Below are 26742 nucleotides of genomic sequence, written 5' to 3'. Positions count from 1 at the left end.
TTCCACTGTTGCCAGACTGTAATGGAGCAAAATAAACCTATTCTGACATGTTAAAAACCTTCCTTTTAAATACTAATAAATCCCTCCTATGTAGATCTTGAAGCTCAGAAGGCAGGTTGCATGGTATTTGAAAATAGGACATGTGAAATGTAATGTTAATATGCCCTTACAGTGATTAGTACCTAAAATCTATTTTCACTGTTGCAGACCTAGCTCCCCTATTTAAACAAACAGTGAACAGATTAAAATGATAATACAGTATTTTCAATAGTAAGTAAAATCCAGCTCAATGGTGAAACCGGATTTTTAATAAATATTAAAGAAAAGTAACTTTTAGGATTAACTTTTTCTTACCTGGATTTCCTTGGAGGTTAATTTGCATTGGCTCTCCAGCTTCTCCTAACACGTGATTAGCCTTAAATAGGCATGAGAAAGGTGTTAAATGCCTCCCTGGCACCATGTGAGTCTCTAAGTGCCTCCCTTGGGGTTGTGGGGGATTTAGAAGTCACAGCCTTTTATCGGGACAGACATAATGCTCACTATGCTCGGGTGTACAATAGATGGGGACACTTACTGGAATGATCCGAGTGGCAGCGGGGAGTGAAAGAGACAGGTCAGCGCATGCACATGTAGAAAATGCGCTCACCTACATTTCAAGACTTGGACTCGGAGTCCCTGTCCTGGCGGAATTTCCAGGAAGCCGACATCCCAACATGCATGATTGTGACGGGACCTTGAAGGCACGCCCCTTTCACGGCACCTGTGCTCATCAATTTTCCTTTGAATTCTGGAAGATGGAGCGGCAAGGTTTCCCATACAGCTGTGTTCTGCTGAGCCTTTCATCGTAGTGAGCCAGTAGAAGGCTCCTGTGTTCCCCAAGGCAAACGCTCACTCCGGAAAGAGCTACTGGACCTGCTAGGCATTTCCTGCCCAATCTCTTCTCTTTCTGTCTGCTTTCCATTGAGGAGTTCGCGTATATGGACTAGACAATACTTCTTGTCCTCTGGCCCCATGGGTGCATTCTTCATCTGGACACACCCTCCCAGCCTCTCAGGGGCACGCTGAGAAGCACCAAGCAGCTTCAACACGCCTGAGAAGAATCATGACAATCAAAGGAGTCCCAGAAGCTAAATGCTGTTTATTCTCACCCTATTCAGGTTTTTTGGCATGTGCGCATAGCTGTTGTTTCGTTCTTTCTTTTCACCAGGATGTATATTTCAGACGTAGAGTGGTATCTCTGTTTGTGACATGACATTTGCTTATGAACTCTATGATTTAAAGGCACTGTGTATGACATTGAATACTTGCTTGGCCAGAGGGTGAAGTGAGAGTTATCATTTCCCCAGTTTGTAACTGCTGTGCTTTCTAGGAGTGAGACTCTGACCTCCTTATTCATCTCAGCCATTACGTAAAACAGTCTCAGGGTGTATGTCGCACCAGTGAAGTTGTCTCTTATTACTCGCTGTTCCTAGAGAAGTACCCAGTTGACCCAGCAAAGGAGACTATTCCTGACTGCTGTGAGCCCGTAGGCTGTTGTTTCTTTATTTTATTTATTGTTGTGCGTTTGGTATACTAGTGGTGTTTCCACCAGATGTTGAACCTCAATTAGGCTGGCTGCCTGCCAACCAAACAGCACACATACTTGGTTTAAACAGTTTCAGATGGAATAGTTAGCACTTAGAAGGGTGTGCGCAGGAAATCATCTTCATTGTTTCTTTATTTTATCCACTCTCCCATTCCCTTGCGTGAACTTTCTGACAAGCAGCTAAGTCTGTTCCTCGGGCAGGACATAGAGGGGAGTAGTCGTGCTGTCTTCACACCGTCATCCTCCGCCGGCTGGATTTCACATGTTAGTGCTTGTACTATATAGGTGCTTAAAGGAGCCTGACAGTACTCCCGTGTTGGATTTGGACTTAAAAGACAAGTCAGAAGGTAAACTCTTTGATCGGGGTGAACCTGGTTGGTGTATTCGACCCACACTTCATTGCTGCCTGCCTCAGATTGCACCTGGATCCAGAGCTACTGTAATCATAAACTATCATAGCGCTTCTTGGCACTATTTCTACCTAAAACTTTAAAAACTGATAGCGCCGATTCCCCCATTGTATTTTTGACATTTTTGCGTCAGTTTGTTTATTACGTTTTACTTTATTTTTCAAATTCAGTTTGGGATTTTTATTATTTAGCTTTTTGACTTTATTACTGTTTAAGTACCACATACATTCTATACACATTGTCCTAAGCTAAGCCTGTCTGCTTTGTGCCATAGCTACCATGGGGATGAGTTCAGGTTAATATAGTGACTTTGAGGGTTCACCCTGACAATGGCGGTGATTATTCCCTGAGATAGATACTCACCCACCCCAATTAATAATCCGATTTCTTAAAGCGGGACATCTGTTCTCAGAAAAGGGAAAAAAAGCTGTGATGAAGATTAAATATAATTGGTATGGCAAAAAATGAGAGCGCAAGGAATGTTCATATGAGGTTAAAGGAGTGTCAGAAGTTCTAGAAGAAAATAAGGACACAACATTCAATTCCAGTAATAATCTTTGACCATCTGTCCCTCTCTGTTTGGTAAGGAATTTAAGCATAATGGTTACTCTTGTTGGTGCTTGTTGTCTGCAGTACTTCCAGGTTATGGTGTGAGTAGCTTACCCTATCAAGGTGTTTGCTTTGTATTTTGGGAGACATGATAAACGGATGACCTGTGTATCTATTAGTGGCATTTGAGTCTGATTGAGCACTCTGGGCACTGATCTCAGGCATGCTAAGCAGTGAATGTCTGAGCCATTGAGGGTGAAGTGGAGGAGGGGGTATTACACAGTTTCCCTCACTGCCTCAAATGTGTTATACTTTTGCAGTCTCTGTTGTGGAGGCTCATAGCATGGCTGTTACAAAATCCTTGAGACACCCAGAGAGCACTTCTGAGAGCTGTCGCTGTGGGAGCGGCCCCAGTTGTAACTATAAAGTTACTATTTGAGTGAAAAACTGTCCTGTTATGCTACAATGGTTTTACATATCACAGTGACCAGTTTCCAACAGCCCTTTTTGTGGCTCATGATGGGGTTGGCTGAAACACCCACACCTGCAGATCTATTCATCTGTAAAGCAAGCATGAAGTTCAACAGGCATCTTTTGGATGGGCATATCAAGTTCTTCCTATTTTACTGGCCTGTTATGTGTTAAAATGTATTTATTTATTTATTTAGTAATTTGTAAAGCGCAAACAGCTACCCCCAACGGGGGTGTCCCGGCGCTGACAGCATGTGAAGTCCCAAAGGGTACAGCAGAGAGTTCCAGCAGGCTAGATCTGAGAGAAAAACCAGGTTTTGAGTTTCCTGCGAAAAGCAACCTCGGATGAAAGGAGTCTGAGTTCTACTGGAAGGGCATTCCACAATCTAGAAGTGGCCACGGCGAATGCTCTACCGCCTGTTCGGGTCAGACGAAAGCGAGGGCAGAACATGAGTCCAAGATGGTTGGATCTTAAATCCCTCGTAGCAAGAGATCGCCTGATTCTATGCCTTAAAAATGCCGGGCCACGGTCATTAAGAGCTCTAAAGGCAAGGACTAAGGCCTTGAACTGAATGCGATATCTCACAGGTAGCCAGTGGAGTTTGGCCAGGTAGGGTGAAATCGAGTGGCGATAAGGGATGTTGCATATCAGCCGGGCTGCTGAATTCTGCACAAGTTGCAGCCGATTAATGAGATATGCAGGGGTGCCAACATATAGGCTGTTGGAATAATCCAGGTGGGATGTAATTAGAGCATGTACAACTGCTCTGCGGGACTCGAGAGGTATGAAAGGCATGATTTTTTTAATCATTCGGAGTTTACCAAAACAGGCTGATGAAACCTTAGTAATTTGAGTTTTACAGGACAATGCTGTGTCAAATTGGAAACCCAAGTTGCGAGCAGCTTGCACAGGTACAGGGGGGGGATTGAGTTGAGAGGGCCACCAGGTGTTGGAGGGGATAGGAGATTTTTGATTAAAAAATAGCACCTCAGTCTTGTCGGTGTTCAATTTTAAATTGTTGGTGGACATCCATGAGGCGATGTCAACCAGACAGTGGCGGAAGTGAGCCATGGCGCTGTCAGAGTGATCCCTAAAAGAGAACACAAGCTGAGTATCATCAGCATAAGAGATCACTCTGACGCCCCATGCCTCAACTAACTCCGCCAGAGGCCTTAGGTAAACATTAAATAAAAGGGGGCTGAGGGCAGATCCCTGCGGTACCCCCCATCTCAATGGTTTCTTGGAAGAAACAAAGGGTCCAAGGGAGACCTGCTGAAATCTGTCAGACAAAAAAGATTTCACCCAAGCCAGGGGAGTTCCTCCTACACCCACCTCCTGTAGGCGAATCAGTAGAGTGTCATGTGAGATGGTGTCGAATGCTGCGGATAGGTCGAGGAGGACCAACATGGCCTCCTCGCCCCTATCCACACACTCGCGAATAGATTCAGACACTTCCAGCAATGCTGATTCCGTGCTAAAATCAGGCCTAAATCCTGACTGTGCATCATGAAGGAGATGGTTAACTTCTAGATATTCAGACAGCTGCTCCTGTACCGCTTTCTCCAGCACTTTTGCGGGCTTGGGGAGCAGTGAGATGGGGCGGTAGTTATTAAAGCATAGTGGGTCGGCACCTGTTTTTTTTAGAATAGGTATCAACAGTGCCTGTTTCCATAAAGAAGGAAAAAGACCCAACTGCAAAGAGGAGTTCCAGATGTCTAACAAGGGCTTGATCAGCATTGGTGCTAAGTCACTCAAAACAAGGGCAGGGGCAGGGTCCAAGGGAGAGCCAGATTTACATTTCAGATACAGAGACAAAGCATGGTCTTCCATAAGTGGCTGAAATGAGGTGAACACTGCCGCACAGTTACTGACCTGAACTGGCGGTATAGCGTACGAAATGTGCTGAAAGTTTACAGTGATGTTATTAATCTTTTCATAAAAAAAGTCGGATAGTCCTTCACTGAGTGACTGGGTTGGAATAATTGGGGATTCCAGTGCAGAGGGATTAGCGAATTCCTTAACAATAAACATTGGATTAGGCCTCGAGCCCCAAGTACTTTAAAGTTTTGCCCAGTTTTGGACAATGTTACTAGCACTGTATGCTCTATAATTATTTCTAACAACAGTTAAAAAATATTTCTCACGGGAAGTGACCCAAAGGCCCCAGTAAAAAGTTTCATTTTAGCCATATCAGTCATCACCAGTTTTACGGCCCTATGAGCTTCATAATGCACAAATTCCCACAATTTACAAAACAAATCTTGGAGAGGCCCCCTTCTCTGTTTCTGTTGGTGTTCACACACAGCACAATGCTGCCATCATCCTCCTTTTGGTATTAAAAAGTTCACAGGTAAGCAATATCTTTATGGGGCATTTGAGAGATACCCATGTTTGACAGTGTACCGACACAGTGGCTGCCAGAAGTGATCATCCTTACTACAGGGTACCCAGGAGGGCAGTTAAAGGCGAAACTGACATCGAACCCTTGAGAGAAATGCATAGTCAGATGTACTGTATCTCCAAAGCCTGTTCTGCACACAAAGTTACAGGCTTTGCCCATGCAAAATCATAAGTTGGTAAGGGTGACTATTACTGTGACCTTGAGTTTCAGTGGTGGACTGGCTGCCAGATCAAAGGTTTCCACTCGTGGAGTCTTTTGACTCTGTCCGGGGTAGTTCCTAGGATTCCCTCGCATCTAAATGGGATGGGGAAACTTAAAGTTGGTAAATAGCCCGTTCGCTATTTGCTAATGTGTCTCTCTGGGAGACTTTTGTTTACATACGTGGGCTTACAGCCCACCAGTAGCTTTCCATTTGTAAGCTTCAGAGTCATTCCCATTTGCTTCACCCCCATTGGTCACAGCATGCGGTCATCATGTCCTCTTCTTGTGTTTGGCCCTCTTCTGGAGCATTGACCATGTAGTGGTGTCCCTCCACAGCTCCTGTTTTGGAGCTCCTTATATTTTTTCGTTCAAAAGCTCAATTTATGTTGGAATAAAAAGTCTCTTAGCCGAATTCTCTATGCATTATACAACTTAAGTTAGCATTCACTGCACCATTTTGTATTCAGTCACCATTTTGAGTCATGATCGAAACTAACTTCTGTCTCACGTTTATGTCTACCTCAGCAAAAAGCTGCTGCTATATTATTTTTTTCCTGGTACTTCTCCAAGGTTGAGCTCTGTTGTGCTAATGAATAGACTTTTTTTCATCACATACATTTCCCACTAGATAGGCCTGCTCCCACCCTTAGAGCAGCGGGCGCAGGCAGAGTAACCTTGATGCTGAGATAGTATGTACCCAGTCCCAGAATTGCAACTCATCCTTCTGTATCTCCTTTGTTCACCAGCTACCATCTGGAAATGTCCAGTCTGGGCATGTCTTTAGTGGTTCTGAAGATGTACATTATGTGTTACCATGTGGACAGGGGTCAGTCCCTCTGCCGCAATCTAAGGAGGCTGGTCAGACCGGACTCCACTCGAGTGTACCTATAATAAATACCTTTGGTTTATAATCTCTATTGTCTGACCGACTCTTCATTTGTATGGAAGGTTGAGCGGTGGTCGTGAGTGACCCGAGGGACCCTAAACGGGTCACTTCCTTACTTTGACGCCCAAACAGGGACTCCATTGGCTGACCCATCCTTGCACGCGGACTGGTGAGGAGGTCGGGCCACGTCGGGTCGGACAGGCGGACCGGGGATCCTGCGTGAGAGAGTCTGGTACTCGCAGCTGCCCCTTCTGTCTGACCGGGCGGTACCTCGCCCAGTGATCATCCCAACTGGGGTCCTGAATGGCAAGACCATTTTGTCCGAAGAGTCGGCAGTGGAGAATAAATTTTTTGACCTGTGTGCACCAGTTGAGTTTGTTTTGGTTCTTTGTGGATATGGCGCCATTTTGATTTGTAATGGACCCGGTCTGAGGACCGTCTTTGGATAAGCGCTTGAATTTGTTTGAATTCTTTATGAACATAGTACCATTTTTTATTTGTATTTGATGAGATTTGAGAACGGGCTTTGGTGAGGATATTTGCAAATATCTGCTAGACATAAACAGTGAACCTATTTTCTTTTTGAAAAATTCAGTGTCTTTTGTAAAGTGTTTTGTTTGGGTTGTTGTAGTTGTTCTGCTGATGCTCGATTGGTAGAAAGTCAGCAAGCGCCTCTAGAAGGCACTTCAAATTTCGATATGTACTTAAAAAATGGCCTTGGCCCTAGTATGTTTAGTACGTTATGGCACAAATATACAAGGGACAATGCCAAGTTGCAGTGGCCGTTGACTGCCACTTTTGATGAACAGAAAATTAATTTTCTACAAGAGAAATTGTTTTAGAAAAGGAGTAAGCAGTCGATGTCTGATTCCCTCAGAGCATTGCAAAAGGAGGCTAAATAGAGATGAATGAAGGAGAGAAAGAGGCCCGGAAATGGAGAATGCAGATATTGATTCAGAAAGCTATAGCGCATGATTGAGAGAAAATAGAAAAAGGAATCAAGTGTGCTGATTACAATGTAAAAAGTCTTATGTTGCTCGAGAAGAAAATAACACATTTGTGAAAGACTTGTTAGATACTCGACCTCCACCTCTCTAAGCCCCGCAGAAAACATACCCTCCCACGCCAGAGCTTCAGTCATCTGTTCCTCCTGTCTCTGCCGCTTCTGTTTCTTCTGCTATTGATCAAGCTGTTCCACCCCACAGCACCTCTTGCCATTTCTTTGACTTCGCCTTCTTCGGCTACGATGACTGCCAGTCCCCATGCTATGCCTCTTGTTTTGCCATCTCACTCACCAGCCCTCACACCTATGGTGCAGCCGGCAGCGACGTTGGTGCCTGTTACTTCTGTGGCTACTTCTCCCTGTTCTTTCATCCCCCAACATTATTGAGTAGTGGAACGCCTGTACGTGGACTAGGGGACGGACACTGGGCGGCATCCAGGGAGCAATTGGGGCGGACATTGATACGATTGGATGTGGGAGATGAAGAGAAAAGGGTGGTAGCCAATCAGGCCACCCAGTGGGCTCATAACCCCATTTACAGTGTGGAAGATGTGTGGAGTGTGATGGAAAATTATGAACCATTTGTGCAGCAGCAGGCCCTTAAGCACATGTCGGAAACCTTGATTGGACTGTGGGAACAGTGTTTCAATGATGTAGCACCCCAGATTATTTATGGTATCATGTCTATGCAGCTGATATTTCACCTGGTGAGATTTTTAGTAATGTCACGGTGCTGGTCGCTTATCGGAGTAGGCTGCTTGAGAACAGTCCGAAGACAGTATCCCAGTTTCCGATGAGAGAAGTCTATGCCATATACCACCTTGAAATACCAGAGCTTTGGGATCAGCATAACGTTGTTACTAGACCATGGGTAGAGGCATGGTTCTAAGAATAGTGGGTTTACACTATGGAAAAGGAGTGAGGTTTTATCCCTTAAGACTCAGTTGCCTGATCCTAGGAAAAACCCGACAGCATATTATAAAGAATTGACTGAGGCTGCATCCTCGACGGTTATGACTCTTGTGTATATGGAGATGTTCTTTGGCTTGTTGGTTCCGTTTGATATTTGGAGAGAAGTGCACATGCAAGATCATGTTGCAGAATTGGGGGGTACCTGGGATCAAATAAAGGCATGGGATCAGGAGAGGAAGCCTGGTGAGAAGCCTCAGCTTGTCGTCAGAAGAAAGACGAGAGTGTGTCAGATTTTTTCAGTTGGTTTGAAGGCGTATTTCTGGACTACAGTGGACAGGATTTGTCTGTTGATAGAGGTGTCTGATTGTTTGTTAATAGGTTTGTGTCCTATTTACTTCCTGAGATCACAACTTGGTTGCAGGCTTCTGAGAGTACTTGGTCCACTTCTTCCCCCTCTGGTATTTTGGACATGGCACAGTATTATGAGCATAAGGAAAATGAGGATAAGGAGAAGACGGAGAAAAAGCATTAAGATTTGAAGACAAAGGTGTTGTTGCAGCAGGCTTCTAGGGAAAATGGTGGTGGAGGACGTGGTGGTTTGGACCGGCAGCTTCTGCGAACTAGCTGGAATACTACGCCTGTAGGGCCGAATCAGTGTGCGTATTGTAAAGAGGAGGGACATTGGTGTAGCGAGTGTCCGGTGTTTTTGGAGAAAGTCGTGGCCCCTAGAGGACAAGGTTCTCATGGACGGGGTCGTGGAGCTAGTGGACAGAACAGAGCTCAGCTTGTCGCAGCCTCACAGGATCATCCCGATAGTAACTACTTCGATGACAATAGGGGCGGACAGTATTATCACAATGACTATGACATGGACGAGGTGACTGGGATGTCTCACAGCTAGGACAGCAAAGGACAGAGTGAGGTACCAGTTCAGATACCTGTAGATCAGCACGGTCTTTACGTTACTGCAGATTTGTATGGCTCAGCTAAGGAATTTTTAGTGGGTACAGGTGCAATGAATATCTCTATTTCTCGTTCATTGGTCCCCGGGGCAGCTCTGTCTGGCCACAATAATATTTTGGTAGGATTTTCTGGTGTACCGGTTTTGAACCCCATTTCCAAACCTCTTACATTGACTCTAGGTCCTTTTTCTGTGGATTCACCATTTTTGTTGACATCAAATTGCAGAGAAAATTTGATGGGCTTAGGTTTATTAAAGAAGTTGCATGCTACTATTTATTGTTCCCCGAAAGGCATTTACATGACAATGGGCCGGAATGTGGTCAGCACTAAGCAGTGCTTGTCCAAAGATGCACCCCTCCCTGCTGAATTTAAGGACGTGCTGCCCACGTTGTGGGCAACGGCTGACACAGACGTAGGCCTATTGCAGATACCCCCAGTTTCCATCAAAGTAAAAGACAATGCCATTTTGCCTTGTATTCCTCAGTACAAGATACCGCAAGCAAGGGAGCGAGCCATATTGCAAATTATACAAGACTTGATTAAGTCAGGGGTTGTCAAAGAGACAACTGCAAATTAATGTGTGTAATAGCCCTATCCTTCCCATTCTTAAGAGGGCACCTTCAAGCTCCTCTGATGATCATCCAGATGTCTATCGTTTTGTGATTAACTTGCGCGAAATTAATACAAAATAAGTTCCTCAGTTCCCTGTGGTCCCTGATATTACTGCCGCTTTGACGATGATTCCTTCTACTGCTAAATTCTTCTTGGTCATTGATCTAAAAAATGCATTCTTCAGTATTCCAATCGCACCAGATAGCAGGTACTTGTTTGATTTTACACTAGCTGGCAGAAGCTTTAGATTATGTTGAGCTCATCAGGGCTATACTGAGAGCCCTAGTATATACAGTTAAGCTTTAAAAGCCCAACTGGACTCCCTCGCGCTTCCCTAAGGTAATGTATTGCTCCAATATGTAGATGACCTTCTCATTACTTCTGACACTGAAAAGGGTTGCAAAGACAGTACGTTTTAAATTGTTGTTGCATTTGGCATATCACTGACATAAAGTGTCCCTTTCCAAATTTCAATATTGTCGACAGGAGGTCACCTCCCTAGGTCACCTACTGTCGAAGGAGGGTAGGAGATTGACCCCTGAGCGCATCAGTACCATTGTTAAAATGCCTATCCCTAAAACTCAGAGAGATGTGCGTGGTTTTTTTGGCATTACTTACTATTGTTGCCAATGGATCCCTAACTACTCGTTATTAACAAAGCCCCTGCTTGTACTAACCACTAAAGATGTGCATGAACCCATGCTTTGGATGCCTGAATGTCCGCAATCTTTTGAGCAATTAAAAGTTGCTCTTTGCTCTGCGCCTGTGCTTGGTGCACCCGACTATGCAAAGCTTTTCGTGTTGTATGTACACGAGACGGCAGATTGTGTGCTTTCTGTCTTAACACAGGTCTTTGGAGGTAAGCAACGGCAGTGTGCTTATTTCTCTGCTTTTCTTGACCCTGTCGCTAGAGCCCTCCCGAGCTGTCTAAGAGCAGTCGCGGCTGTGGCCGTCTCCATTAGGCAATCGGCTGGGCTCGTACTTGATTCTGACCCCACAGTCATAGTCTCCCATGCCATGAATACCCTTTTGAATAAGACCAAGACACAGCACCTCACCAGTCCACGTCTGACCGGTTATGAGATAACTCTCTTTGCACCACATGTTATGATTAAAAGATGTGCCACTCTGAACCCAGCCACGTTGCTACCCCTCCCGTCTGAGAGTGAGGAAATTGACATACATGATTGCATCTTCCGGACGGAGGAAGAGACGAAAAGACGGGTAGACCTAACTGATGTTCCCTTATCTGACCCCCAAAGGGGAACTATATGTTAATGGCTCTTGCTTTAAGTTACCAGATGGCACTACAATAGCAATCACAACACTGTACACGGTGGTTGAGATGCCATGAGTTCCCTATCAGGCAGCCCAAGCTGCAGAGCTCGTTGCCCTTATTCGAGCCAGTGAGTTCAGTAAAGGACTGGCTGTCAATATCTCTACTCACAGTCAGTATGCCTTTGGAGTCGTCGACAATTTTGGACAGCTCTGGGCAGAGAGAGTGTTTCTCACTTCCCATGGGATGAAGATCCAGCATGGCCCCCTTATACATAAGCTTTTGCCGGCTTTGACACTCCCCAAGAAATTAGCAATAGTAAAGTGCAGCGCCCACAAGAATATTACTGATGATGTGGGTGATGATGTGGGTAAGGGGAATTACTTTGCAGACCAGACAGCTAAGGAGACAGCCCAAACAAAGATGAAAAGGATGTTTGTAGAAGGTCCCGCTAGGTGGGTGCCCGAGGTCACCATGTTTGAGGATACGCTGGAGAATGTCAAAGAGATACAGAGTGAGGCAACGCTTGAGGAATTCGAAATATGACAGGAAAGCACATCACATTTGGATGAGGAGGGGTGTTGGACTGATAGGTCAGGGTTGCAGAGATGGATGCTACCAGATGCATATGTTCTTCCCGTGGTCGCCATGGCACACGGGCCAGCTCATTTTTTTTTGTAAACTATATTTTTATTGCAGATTCATGGGGTATACATGCAATCATTTCAGTATATTGATTTCTGGCATCTACTGTCAATAGAGCTTACTTGAAACATTACACTGCCCTTCAGCCCACAACCCGGAGGTCGGGCGGCGTCATCTATAAGATGGCAGAGACAGAAGAAAGATAGGAGAAAGAAACCATGCAAGGAAGTCATAATTGTCAGGTAGGTAAATGACCATTATCTGCTTTTCTGTATCCCCACTGTCATCCGCCTCCACAATTGCACTTCTAAAAGATACCCGATTCCCCCTCCCACCTCCCTCCCTCTGTTTGCTGTTAGTGTGGGCCTCATCTTAAGGATATGTATCCATATTCAGGAGAGATCCTGGTGTCAATATTCCCAATTGTGCCTCAATGAACTTTATAAGGATCCCTCATCCCTGTCTTCATCCGCCAACAGATAATCTTTCAGTGCTTGCACTAGCCCCACCCATGCCCTTGCCATCTCCATACTCTTCTCATTGGCCGTTCGAGTGGCCTGCTGAAACCTAATCGTACTTTCACTGCTGGCCCATTTCTGTAGTTCACTCGTCCACCGCCTACTGGATGGGCCCTCTCTTGATTTCCAGTGCCAGGTGATTTCCCTCTGTGCTAAAATGAGGCCCAGGTCTATAAATTTGCTAGTGATTTTCGTTCTTGCCGTGTGGGGAAACCAAAGCAGCAAACAGGTCACCATGTCATATTCCACTTGTCGATCGGTGACTACCTTAAGGAGCTCCCCCACCTCTGACCAGTAGGTCCCCAACATCGGACAGCTCCACAACATGTGGTCTAGCTCCACATCAGATGCCAGGCATCTAGGGCATGCCGCCCCTTGAACCTGGAAGTGCCTCTTAATCTTCCCCGTAGTAAGGTAGGCTCTATGCACTACAAAAAAGTGTAGCAGCTGAAACCGAGCATTCCAGCTCGCCTTCCAAGTTCTCCTTAGTATGTGGCCCCAGGTCGCATCCGGTATGGGTTTTCCGATGCTCTCCTCCCATTTCAGCGTCAATACTGTAAGTGGTTCTAAGCCCTCATTCAGCATTCGGGAATGAAAGCAGGTGACCGCCTTGAATGTGCTCGCCGCCATTACCACATACTGGCAGGCCATGGTCGTGTTGGGCTCTGCCTGTCCAGTTTCCCAGTGTTTGCGTATTGCCGTTGTTACAGCCGCATGCAGGAGGAAACCACCATCTGGGAGGCCAAAAAGTTCCTGCACCGTCCGGAATGGTAGTAATTCACCATCAGCATATAGGTCGCCCACCACATTGAGTCCCAGATCCTCCCAATCCATGAGCGGGGACCAGTCCCCACCATGCGGCAGCGCCGTCAACATACCAAGTGGGATTTCGGGAGCATATGGGTGAGCCACTCCTGCCCGCTTCTGGCTTCTGTTCCAGCATAAACGAAGGGTCTGTTCTTCTAACTTTAAACCGCGTAATTCGAGTTTCTGCTGCATGATGATATAAGACAGGATATGTTTCTGTATGCCCCCTCCTCTGGTCTGGACGGGGCCCCTAAACTCCTTCGCTACATTCTGTGTAAGGATCTGTAGCTCCGCCGTCAAATAATATAGTTCGAAATTAGGAACCGCTAGTCCCCCCTCTGCTTACGGCCTCTAAAGCATATCTAGGGCTACCCGACGCCTCCCGTGGCCCCACAGAAAATCCGTTGTTAGGGTGCGTAACTCTTTGAAGAACCTCTGTGGCATCCACAGTGGCAGCGTGCAAAAATAGTAGAGCAGCCGAGGCAAAGCCACCATTTTTAGTAGCGCCGCCCTGCCCTGTACCAAAAGGGGAAGGGTTGTCCAGAATGCCATGCAGCCCCTCAGGGCCCGTATGCAACGCCCTATGTTCCCTTCTAACATGCTATCAGCCCCGTGGTAGATGCGGACCCCCAAATAGGTAAAGCATGAGCGCTCCCAGACGATGTCCCCGGTCAGCTGCGACCGGGGCATGGTCTCTCGTAACGGGAAAAGGCAGGTCTTACTCCAGTTCACCCTAAGGCCTGATAACCTCCCGAAGAGTGGCAGCATCGCAGTTGCCCCATCCAGGGCTTCAGCCGTGTCCTCCAAGAACAACAGCAAGTCATCTGCATAGAGTGAGATGTATTGCGGGATCCCACCACACATAATACCAGCAAAGGCCCTACCTGTTCTAGCCTGGGCCGCCAGCGGTTCCATCGCCAGCGCGAATAGCAGCGGGGAGAGCGAGCATCCCTGCCTCATCCCTCTCCGCACCGGATAATCGTAGGATATTACCGATCCCAGCCTCACCCTGGCTGTCGCCGAGGAGTAGAGAACTTTCGTCCAGCGTCCAAAGTGTTTGCCCAAACCGTACTTCTCCAGCACCTTGTCAAGATATCTCCATTCTAAGCTCTCAAAAGCTTTTTCAATATCTATGGACAGCACTGCCGGCATCTGGTCTGGGTCCAAGGAACTCTCCAACACACGCACAAGTCGGCGGATATTGGTCGATGTGTTCCTGGTCGGGATAAACTCGGCCTGATCATCATGGACCAGTGCGGTCATGTGAGGCAAGAGTCTGGTAGCCAGGATACGACTCAGAATTTTATAGTTACCGTTAGAATGGACAACGGCCTAAAGGAGGTCACATCACTACTCTCCTTTCCCGGCTTCAAAAGTGGAACTATCAGTGCCTCCCTCATCGACTGAGGCAGGTGTCCCAGCTCCAGTGCCTCGGCGTATACCACAAGTAGTCGCGGTGCCAAAACATCAACATATTTAGCGTAAAATTCTACCGGTAGGCCATCGACACCCGGTGTTTTGTTCCGAGCCATCTGCTTGATTGCCCCTCTAATCTCGGGAAGTGTTATCGCGCGACCCAGATCCTCAACACTATCCTCCTCCAATTGAGGGAGCTGAATCTCTGCCAAGTAACTGTCTATGTCGGGGGATGCTGCCTCCAGTTGACTTCTGTAAAGGGTCGTGTAATAACCCAAGAAGCGGGAAAGGACAGCAGTCTGGGAGTAAACCATCTCTCCCGTTGCCTCGCGTACGCTCAGGATCGGTCAGCCCCTTGGCACCGGGTTGGCCAGTTTCGCCAACAGCGTTCCCACCTTGTCCCCGTCTGCATGCACTTTTGTCATGTACAGCCGGTAATCATAACTTCTTAATCGTTCCGTCTCTGTGGCCACCAGTTCCCTTGCCTCCAGTAACCGTGTGTGCAGAGTCGGTTGCTCCGGCCGCCGTTGTTCCAAGTCCAGCAGTGCCCCTTCTGCCTTTTCTACGTCAGCAACGAGTGCTGTTCGCACACCGGAGCACTTTCCAATACATAGTCCTCTGACCACCACCTTGAACGCGTCCCATTCTATAGCCCTAGTGGTAGCTGTTCCGTCATTCTCAGTAAAATAACCGTCGATGCCCGCACGGAGGTCAGCACTAAAACCCTAATCTTCCAGAGTTTCCGGCCGCAGCCGCCACGTGGGAACCGCCGTTCTCTCACGCTGCGACTTGATACGCACCAGCTGGGGGTTATGATCTGATATGGTCCTAGTCAAATAATCTGAGTGTGTCATCAGGGCTGCTATCCCGTCACTACATAATATCGTATCAATCCGAACATGCAGCTCGTGGAGTGCAGAAAAGAAGGAGTAGTCCCTATCAGTAGGGTGCTGTCTCCGCCATACATCGATAAGACCCCATTGTTCCTGCCATGCTGTTCTCTGTTGAGCTAGCCTGCGAACCGGGGAAGTATGCAACAGTGGGTGCGACCTATCCAACAGTGGGTCCATAATCGAGTTAAAATCTCCCCCCAGGAGGACCTGTCCCGCCAGAAAATGCGCCAGAGAACCCGACAGTTTGTCAAAAAAGCGGGTCTGATCCGAATTTGGGGTATAAATACTGCAAAGTACCACATCCCGGCCATACAACCTTCCCTCCACCGCCACATATCTACCCTCGGGGTCTATAACCTGGTTCATGACCTGGAAGGGGACCCCCGCCCGTACCCACACCAAGACTCCCCTGGCAAACGCAGAGTATGTCGTGCCAAACACCTGGCCACGCCATCTCCTCTGCAAGGCAATGCATTCCAGCTTGGTAAGATGGGTCTCCTGAAGCAGCGCTATCTGGATACCACATCTCACCAGGTATGCATGCACCTTATGGCGTCTGGACATAGTGTGCAAACCATGCACGTTCCATGTGAGACACTTCAAATCAAGTAATGTCCCCATCATAACCGCCCCTCAGCTCTACCATCTCCCCATGCAATCCGCCCACACCAAAACAGCTCTGAGCCCCAGGCACAGCACCCCGCACAACTCCCTTATCCCACCCCCCCAGAACAGGACCCAATAACAAATTATTAGTCCACATCCAAACTTCCGTAACAATGCACACAGTTCTGAGCTGTGGTAGCCACCACAGAAAGCCTTAAGGGCAATAAGAGGGTGGGTCTAGGCCAACGGGCGGCATGCTTGTCAGAACCCCCCCCCCCCCAAGCTCCCATGTGAAAATGCGTCACCTGAAGTCCAGTTCCATTGTGTATCTGTGACATCCGCTCTGCCAGGGCCAGTTCTCAGGAGGCACAGCCCCGAAGGGGTCAGTCACCCATGATTTCGTCTGCCGTTTGGGGAGTGACCACAGGGCCACTGGCGCTGTCCACATCGGAGAGCTCCGCGCCCGATTTTTCCTCCACCTCCTCTGATTCCGACCCCATTGCCGAACCACTTTTCTGCGAACCTGTGATCTCCGCAGTCGCCGCCAGAGCTCCCCGCTTGTCAGCGGCCATTTGGTCAGATTGTTTCTTCAGCTGAACTCTGTTCCGCTTGCGGAGGCGCTGCGATTTGCGCACCTGCAACGGTTTTGGCTTGCCCCACTCTCCCCTACCTCTACGGTCCGTGCCAGCTCTGTATGATTCAAGCCATGTCCAGGCCTCCTCAGGCATCAGGAAAAAGTGTGTAGATCCGTCCATGATGACCCTCAATTTGGCCGGGAAGAGCAGAGAATATTGGATCCCCTCATCTCTAAGCTCCTTCTTCACCGATAAATACGAGGCCCTACGCCTCTGAACGTCCTGAGCGTAATCCGGGAAGATCGTGACCGTGCTGTTTTCCACTTGGAAAGGCCCCGTCGAACGAGCCCTCTGAATCAACAGATCTCTGTCTTTAAAGTGTAGCACTCTGGCCACCACCGGCCGAGGAGGACGACCCTGCAAGGGCGGCTTAGCCGGGACCCTATGAGCCCTCTCCAGGGTGAAGAAGGAAGAGAGGCCCTCCGGGGCAACCACAGTCTTGAACCAATTCTCCAGAAACGCACCCATACCGTCCCCTTCAGATTTTTCCGGCAGACCTACCACTCGGACGTTATTGTGCCGGTTGCGGCTTTCGGAGTCCTCGGCCCTCTTCTCCAGGACCGCCAAGCGGCTCAGCACGTCATTCAGCTTATGTTCCGCCATGACCACCGCCGGTTTCAGGTCTTGAAGTACCAGCTCGGTTTCTTTGACCCTGTCCACCAATTTGGCATGGTCCGCCTTCAGGAGCCCCAGCCCTGTCGCGACTTGTGCTATATCCTGGTGCAATGATTTCTTCGTCGCTGTTATTGCGTCCAGGATACCGTCGAGGCGCTTATTAAGCCGTTGTTCCTGTGCAGATTCTTCAGGACGCCCATGAGCCTCCTGGCTATCGTCTCGTCCCATCTCGGTCTCAGGTTTCGATTTTGGTTTCATCACACCGGCAACTGCGGCTTTGCGCGCCCACCAGATCACCCCCGCCGTGGGAGAGGCCTCGGGTGCGTACTCCGTGCACCCAATGGACACTCAGCGCTGTGGCGACAACAGCAGGCCAGCACCCCAGGCACCTCGAGACGATCTGCTTCTCAGCCGAGGCCCGGCCGTTTGTGAGGTGACCGCCCTGATCCCATCAGAAGCGGCCGCTCCTCACACTGCTCCCTTGCTCTACCTACCGACTGGTATCGTAGCGCTACACCACCAGACTTGCAATTGCCTGACTGATCATTAGAAGTTTATCGCAGCGCTAGATTGCCTGTTTTGTTTAATATCTGCTAATCTGAGTTATATTGCAGCGCTAGATTACCCGTTTGTTTAATATTTGCCAATCTGATTTATATCGTAGCGCTAGATTGCCATAGAGCGCTTTAACAATACTCTCAATTGTGTTGTGCTGCCTGTTGAAATCATTTGTGCCTAATTACGCCGGTGCCACTGCCATTTGCATCGCGCCCACTGTGATTCTACCCCAATCCTGTTTCGGTTTTGGCTTGCAGCCATTTTGTTGTTGTTGCTGTGCCCCCCTGGCCGGATATCCACCACGCTCCCGCCTCCCAGCTGATCCTCCCTCGCGCCTCCTCCCTCCACTATCCACATATGACAGATGCTCTCGCGCGCAGCGTTCACGCGCAGCGGTCGCGCCCTATGCGCGCCGAAGGTGCGCCAAAGGTAAGCCCGTCTACGCCCGTCCGCGCCTGGACCGCGCCCAGCGCCAGACCCCCTGTCCCCCGCAAAATCCTTTCCGCCCGCATTACATACGACGCCGCAACCCTCTTAGCCCTTAACCCCGGCCGCCCACCAAAATGCTACCATGCCGCCCCAGGACACACCCATGGACCCTTCACCTGCCACTCCTGCAAGTTCGACTGCATCAGGACCCACACCAAATCCTCAAACTCCAAACAGAGCTCCGACACTAACCACCTAAAGTGCATCCTGCTCAACACCCGCTCGGTCCACAGACACGCCGTTGAACTCTGGAACCTACTCGACACTACATCGCCGGACGTCGCCTTCCTAACAGAAACCTGGATGAACGCCTCATCAGCTCCCGACATCGCCATTGCCATCCCGGACGGCTACAAGATCATACGAAAGGACCGCACCAATCAAACAGGAGGAGGCATCGCCATGGTCCATAAGAACACCATCCGCATCACGACCAGTTCGGACGACTACCTCTCTACCGCCGAACACCTTCACTTCCAGATCCACACCGACCCCAAGACCACCCTCAGAGGCACCCTCATCTACAGGCCACCAGGACCCCGCTCACAATTCAGCGAAGACATCACTGACTTCATCAGCCCACACGCCCTCCCCTCAGAGGACTACATTCTACTGGGAGACCTCAACTACCACCTGGAAAAGAAAAACGACAGCAACACCAACACCCTTCTGGACAACCTGGCCAACATCGAACTCGAACAACTTGTCAATACCCCCACCCACTATGCCGGACACACGCTCGACCCAATCTTCACCTCCAGCAAGCACATCTCCTTCAATCACACCACAGCTCTCCACTGGACGGACCACAGCTGCGTTCACTTCAACTACAAAAAGACCACGACCCGCAACCCCCCACAACCTATCCCCCGAAGAAACTGGAACAAAATTACTACCGACCAGCTCTTCACATCGCTTCACCAAAACCCTCCTGCCAAATCATCGGACCCAAACCAAGCAGCCACCAACCTCACACAATGGATCACCCACAGCGCCAACGAACTAGCTCCCTTGAAAAACCATCAATTCAAGCAAGGTAACAAAAAAGCCCCCTGGTTCAACGATGACCTTAAGAAATCCAAGAAGTTATGTCGCACCCTAGAGAAAGCCTGGAGAAAAAACCCAACCACTGACAACCTGTCCACCTACAAGAACGCCACCCGCAAACACCACCAACTGATCCGATCCACCAAGAAATCAGCATTCAAGGATCAACTTGACAACAACGCCCACAACAGCAAGGAACTATTCAATATCCTCAAAGAATTTACCAACCCCACCGCCGGCACCAATGACATCACTCCCTCCCAAGACCTCTGCAACTCCCTAGCCTCTTTCTTCTACAACAAAATCGCCGACATACACAACAGCTTTGAAAACCAGCCGGAGACCAGTCCACTCAACCCACCTCCGAACCAAAACCCCCCTCTAATAACCTTTGCGCCTGGAACCCAATCACCACGGAAGACACCATCAGCCTGATGAACTCCATACACTCAGGATCGCCAACCGACCCATGTCCCCACCACATTTTCAACAAAGCAGACTCCATCATCGCACCCCATCTCCGAGACGTCATCAACTGCTCCCTCAACTCCGCCACCTTCCCGGATAGCTGGAAGCACGCCGAACTCAGCGCCCTTCTAAAAAAAACCACAGCAGACCCCACTGAACTTAAGAACTACCGCCCCATCTCGCTCCTCCCATTCCCTGCCAAAGTCATTGAGAAAGCCGTCAACAGTCAACTCGCCGCCTTCCTCGAATCCAACAAATCCCTCGACTCCTCACAGTCCGGCTTCCGAGCCAAACACAGCACCGAAACCGCCCTCATCGCAGCAACAGACGACATTTGAACTCTACTGGACAACGGAGAAACTGCTGCCCTCATCCTACTTGACCTCTCCGCAGCCTTCGACACAGTCTGTCATAGCACCCTCATACAACGCCTCAGCAACGTCGGAATACAAGGAAAAGCATTAGACTGGATCATCTCGTTCCTCGCCGGAAGAACCCAGAGAGTCCGCCTCCCCCCTTTTAGATCAGAGGCCACCGAAGTCATCTGCGGTGTACCACAAGGATCATCACTCAGTCCCACCCTCTTCAACATATACATGAGCCCCCTCGAATCCATCGCACGCCAACACAACCTCAACAACATCTCCTACGCAGACGACACCCAGCTGATCCTCTCCCTCACAAAAGACCCAAACACCGCCAAAACCAACCTACACGAAGGAATGAAAGAAGTAGCCGAATGGTTGAAGAACAGCCGCTTAAAACTGAACTCGGACAAAACGGAAGTCCTCATCTTAGGTTCATCCCCCTCCGCCTGGGACGACTCATGGTGGCCACCGGCATTGGGAACCGCACCCATACCTACGGACCACGCACGTAACCTGGGCTTCATCCTGGACTCTTCCCTCTCGATGACCAGACAAGTCAACGCCGTCTCATCTTCATGCTTTAACATCCTACGTATGCTCAAAAAAATCTTCAGCTGGATCCCCACCGAAACAAGAAAGACGGTCACCCATGCACTGGTCACAAGCCGACTGGATTACGGAAACACCCTTTATGCCGGAACCACAGCCAAGCTACAGAAAAAACTCCAACGCATCCAAAACGCCTCAGCTAGACTCATACTGGACATCCCCCGTCAAGCTCATATTTCCGGTCACCTGAAAGACCTCCACTGGCTCCCCGTCAACAAGAGAATAACGTTCCGTCTCCTCACCCACGCACACAAAGCCCTCTACGACCTAGGACCCGAATGCCTCAATACACGACTGTCCTTCTACACCCCCACCCGCCAACTACGATCGTCCAATCAAGCCCTCGCCGCAATTCTGCGCATCCATAGATCCACCATGGGGGGAAGATCCTTCTCCTACTTAGCGGCCAAAACCTGGAATTCGCTCCCCACCTACCTCCGACTTGTACAGAACCACCTCACCTTCAGAAAGCAACTAAAAACTTGGATATTCGATAAGTAAATACCCCCCCCTCACCCAAGCGCCTTGAGACCCTCTGGGTGAGTAGTGCGCTATACAAATTTATGAACTTGAACTTGAACTTGAGGTGGCGCTGTTAATCACAGTCTGACTTGGAGTTTCTCCGCCACTTCACCTCCTACAGGGGGTCTCTATCTGTCCACTCCTCCCTGCTCGTTCGTAAGCGAACTAGTAGGCCTCCAGTCTGCCAGCATTTTTCCCCGCCGCAGGAGCCATACCAATGGTTAACCAGGGATGCAACTATCTCGGTCGCTCACACCCGGGCGGCAAGGCGCAGGCCCAGGGGATCGACCTCACTATCACACTCGTCGGGCTCTATCCAACAGGAGGTCTGCCTCAGCTCGCCGCCGCCGCCCCCCCCCGGGGACCAGCAGTATGTATAAGCTCCTCCACAGCGAGCTGCCACTTAAGTCCAGGCGGTACCCCTCAGGGGTCCGAGCAGCGTGCCCTGGGAATCACAGTCCGTTTGGGGGCCCACCGGGCCAAACGAGTATGCCCAATAGCAGTGAAAGACGGTTACAGGGCGGCTTCCCCAATCACAGGGCCCAGCAGCTGGCCCTCGCCACCACAGCCGTATCGCCCTCTCCTCCGGCCGCCGCCCCTGGTCGCCCAACCGCTCCTCAGCTCTCTCCTTCCGTGCCACGCCGCAGACCCGCCTCAGCTCCGACCTCCAATACCGGGCGCAGGCCCGCAGCGCGGCACTCACCGGATTCTCCGAGGACGCCGTGTCCCCTCACGGTCCTCCACCAGCGGACGCCCCCCTGGGGTCTCCGTGGGCCGCCGTCCTCCTAGGCGCACCAGGGTCTCTCCTGGGCTAGGCCAGTATCGCACCTCCAGCTCCACTCACAGTCCTACCATGGCCCTCCAGATGAATGTGGGATTCCGAGTGCCAGCTTCCACTCTGGGGCCGCACCGCCCGGCAAAGTGCTCCGCAGTCGCCGAGCTAGGCGCTGCACACTACTCGAGGCATCCTCCCGCTGGCCGCCATCTTAGACCTCCAGTCCAGGTCGGAAATTCCTCAGCGGCGCCGCCAGCAAGGGGCCCCACTTCCAATCCGCTAGTTCACGCCTCCATAGAGCGGGCGCACAGCGATCCGGGCACACTCCTCTTTCCGGTGCCACTTCCTGATCGGGCCCCACCGAGGGCCTCCGGTTACAGTTCTATTGTGCACCCCGAGGTCGCCGCCATCTTGCCGTCTCCGCCGAGCTCCCGGCCAGCTCCGCCAACTTTCACCGCCCAGCAGAGCCCTCCGTTGTCTCAATATGGGCTGCAACAGCCGCCCCAGGCATTCCGACCTCCGGTCCTGTGCCGCAGGCGACGGCCAGGAGATTTTACAGGAGATTATCCGGGATCGGGCGCGGAGCTACCAGCTTACGCTGCCTCTCCCATCGGCGTCCAAGCCACGCCCCCCTCACGGGCCAACTCATATCAGTGTCAAAGGCATTTGTAAGTTGTTAGACCCTGTATAGCAAAATGATAAAAGCCCAAAGACTGCTGCTCATTTGGTCAAATATTGTATGGTATGTATGATGCGCAACCCTGGAAAAGGTACCCCTACACCACCTGGTAATTTTGTACCTCCCATTTTCCCTTTTGAGTTCCTTCCGATATATTTTATAGATATGGATTGAGTCAACAATTTCAAATATGTGTTAGTGGTTGTTTGTGCATTCAGTACATGGGTTGAAGCGTATCCCACGAAATAAAATACATCCATAGTGACTGCAAAAGTACTCTTGAAGGAGTTCTTTCCTCACTTCGGCTTGCCCCGTTTGTTTTGGATTGATAATGGAAGCCACTTTAATGCCAAAGTAATTCAGTTAGTTTGTGAGGGACTACATATCAGACAGAAGTCACATGTTGCAAACCACCCCCAGTCCCCAGGTTTGGTTGAGGAGTACGATGGTACTCTCAAACTGAAATTGGCAAAGATTCAGGAGACCACAGGGTTGCAGTGGCCATATGCTTTACCATTAGCCCTTTTATCCACAAGAGCAACAGCGTATTCTAGAACAGGACTGTCACCCTACGAGGTCGTGTTCGGGCGCACTGCAAATGTCTGGGGCGTCCCTCATCCTCATAGATTTTCCGAAATTGAATATCCTCTGTTGGTGGACTATCTGTATGAGTTAACTAAAAGTTTGCGTTCTATTCACCAGCAGATCCAAGATTCCCTTCCGCCAGTACCTGAGGGCCAGGACATGATATTTGGCCTGGCGATTTTATCCTGATCCGGAATTTTCAGAGATAAAAGAACTTGGAGCGGAGGTGGAAGGGGCCAGTCCATGTGCTACTTGCCACCCCCACTGCAGTCAAAGTCACCAGTCGAAAGAACTGGATTCATAGTCAGCACTGCCGTAGAGTGCATCAAACTTACCTTATGATCAGTGGGTCAACGAAGGAATCGGGGACTCGGAGTGGGAGCAAGTCCCACGATTTGTCCCCTTTTCGGATGCCAAGCTCATATGGACCCAAACTGAGGCCGAGAACAATGAGGTACTAAATGCAGCAGTGCACCCGAAGATAAAGGTCATTCAAGAGTCACTTTTCACTGGCCCCTCTGTGTCTGAGCACCTTTTTACTGGCCTCTCAGTGCCTGGAGTAGGCAAGCACATTTTGGGCCCCCGACGGAGGAACAGTGCACCGAAGGAGAAGTCAGATTTCCAGGGATATACTGCACAAGTCAGGGTGTACTTTGCTTGTAGTACCAACAATAGTTTAGGGAGAGGCAAGATTGGTGCATTTTTCGGACATTGGACAGGATAGATCAAACGTGCTCCCCTGGAGGGGGTACATTATTCTGTGCGACGTGGGATTTCTTCAAGAGCTAGGGTTGGACAGCTCCACCGTCGGTGCTCAAGTGCGCCAAGGTTGATGAACAATAGGAGTCTACCAGTGAGGCTCTAACGGACAATGAGAACTCTTGCCTTTGCCATTAGACTTATTGCATTCTTTTTTTCCTTGGTTCCACAATGTATCCTTTTGGTTGGCCCATTTATGAAGAGGAACAGCCATTTGCCCCTCCGCGCCCAGAGTGGGGCTGGTCCACAAAAAGTAAAATAGTTTTCACATCCATAATTGCAATTGCATTGATATTTGTATTAGGGATAACTTGGTTCTTGGAGAAAAAGTATCCTGCACGCTCTTTGATTGGGACAACACTTGTTCCCCTGAACACATGTTTGTCACTTTGGCCCATCCCAAAGGAGAGCAGTGAAAGTCTTGTACGGATAATGTGTTTCAGTCAATCAGTCAAAATATCTTTATTCGGCTAACTACAAGCCATAAAATAATACATCAACAAAACATTTAAAACAGATTAAGCACATCGAGATTATGGTTGGTGGTTTAACACAAGATAGCAGCATTTGAGGAACGGGTCATAAATAAATTCATAACAACCCCCTGTCCCCTGTCCCAATAGACGGTAAGCCCAGAGGTAATTATTTTAAAAACAGATAAACAAAGTCATTCACCAACAATATCACGTAATCGAACAGCCGAAGATCATTAAACAGGCAAATTCATCTTTTAAAAGCTGGAGATGGTATAGTGCTGCCTGACACTTCCTAATATTTAAAAACTTTAAAAGAGGTATGATAAAGTCACGACTTGGCTCAATGGAGAGTTGACAAAAAATATAAAATATAATGTGCACTGCCTAGACTTAGAGTCACAAGGGCAAAGATCCAGTTTAGCATCACAATAAACTTTACTGGGATAGGAGACCAGAAAGTGCGAAATACCAAACCTAAATCTTATAAGGTAAATCAATTTGGGGTGACTAAAATAAAAAGAGAGGTAGGGCTCAATGCCTAACGAGCAGACTAAAAGCGAGTGTTCAACGACATTCTTCTTTGCCCTCTCCAAGTTTCCTCTGGCAGTGTATAGGCAGGTTAAAAACTCCCCTTTTTAATTTCGCTTTTGAGATCTCTGCAATGCTAGCTGGATTATGAAAACAGTCCGCCAGCCCCATTGTCTCTAGCTTTTTTTTTATACAGCTGAACCAAGGTATCTTCATCATGTGGTCCAATTTGAGACAGTCTAAAATTGTGGCACAATTTAGTGCTGGTTCTTCCTTTGCCCAGATAGAGTGCCACAGTAAAATCTGTACTAACTGTCTACGAAAAGACAAGGGTATCAGACCAAGTTCGCTACGGCAGACAGTAGCATGGAGACTATGAGGTACTGTCAGCAAATGTCTCATGAAAGTATTCTTAGCTCTATGTAGCCCACCTATATTACAGGAACCCCATACTCCCGCCCCATACAAGATAACAGAACAGGAGCGTGCCTTGTAGATGTTCACAATTGCGTTAATCGGTCTAGAGCCTAATTGATTTGTGAATCTAAAAACTGCCTCCAGGTTTTGATTAAAACTAGTGATCCTGGTGTCAACTAAGTGGTGCTAAGTGCTTTTTTGGTCGAAAGGAATTCCCAAATAAAAAAAAGTAGGGACATAAGACAATTTTTCATTGTTTATTAAACAAGATTTTAAAATGGTGGGGTATTTGCCAGCCACCATAGGAAAAGATTTCCCTACATCGGTCTTTAGTCCGAGTTAATTCATAAAATCATTAAACCTGATTAAAAGATTCTGCAGCCCCACGCTGGTTCTGGACATTAAAACACATTCATCAGCATAAAGTAATGCCGTGGTTGAGATTGCTCTCTTGTTCATTAATAATGTGTTTATACACATGTTGCATCAGGCTCATAATGCTTCTAACACAACTAATTGTTGGGTGTGCGGACTACTTCCCTCAGTGACCCATAAAAGTGAGAACTTATTGTCCATGCCATTGTCCTATATTAGCAGTTTCGAGGGTTGGTTTGCATTGCTCAGTATGGTGCGTTCCCATCCCCAATTCGATACTCTAGAAAGAACACTTGCTGGTACAGAATGTACATTTACCGCATAGGACTCCCCCAGGTGCTTCGACAGGCCAAGAGCTGTTTGGTAGATTGTTCTTAAGTTCCTGCATGCATGCATACCAGGGGGTAAAGAATGTAACATGGTCTCAAATGGAAACAGCTGATTTTCTGGGGTTCAACAAGTCAAAATATTTCCAGTCTTTCCAGGCTCGTAATGTTACTGAGGATAAGCCAATACCACTGTCAGTGGTCAACACCACAGCTAGTTTTTGTGTCCAGGGGACTGGGAAGATAAAGGTAGGGGAGAGCAGATGCAACTCCACATATAGGTTGAGAACGACTGATAGTCCGCCCTTAATACCCCCGAATGTCTATTTGGTCTGTGGATCCCAAGGTTATGTCTG

This window comes from Lissotriton helveticus, chromosome 4_1 (assembly GCF_964261635.1).
Source record: "Lissotriton helveticus chromosome 4_1, aLisHel1.1, whole genome shotgun sequence".
NCBI classification, from domain to species: Eukaryota; Metazoa; Chordata; class Amphibia; order Caudata; family Salamandridae; genus Lissotriton; species Lissotriton helveticus.
The sequence above is the reverse complement of the archived record's forward strand: the minus strand, read 5'-3'. Positions refer to the sequence as shown.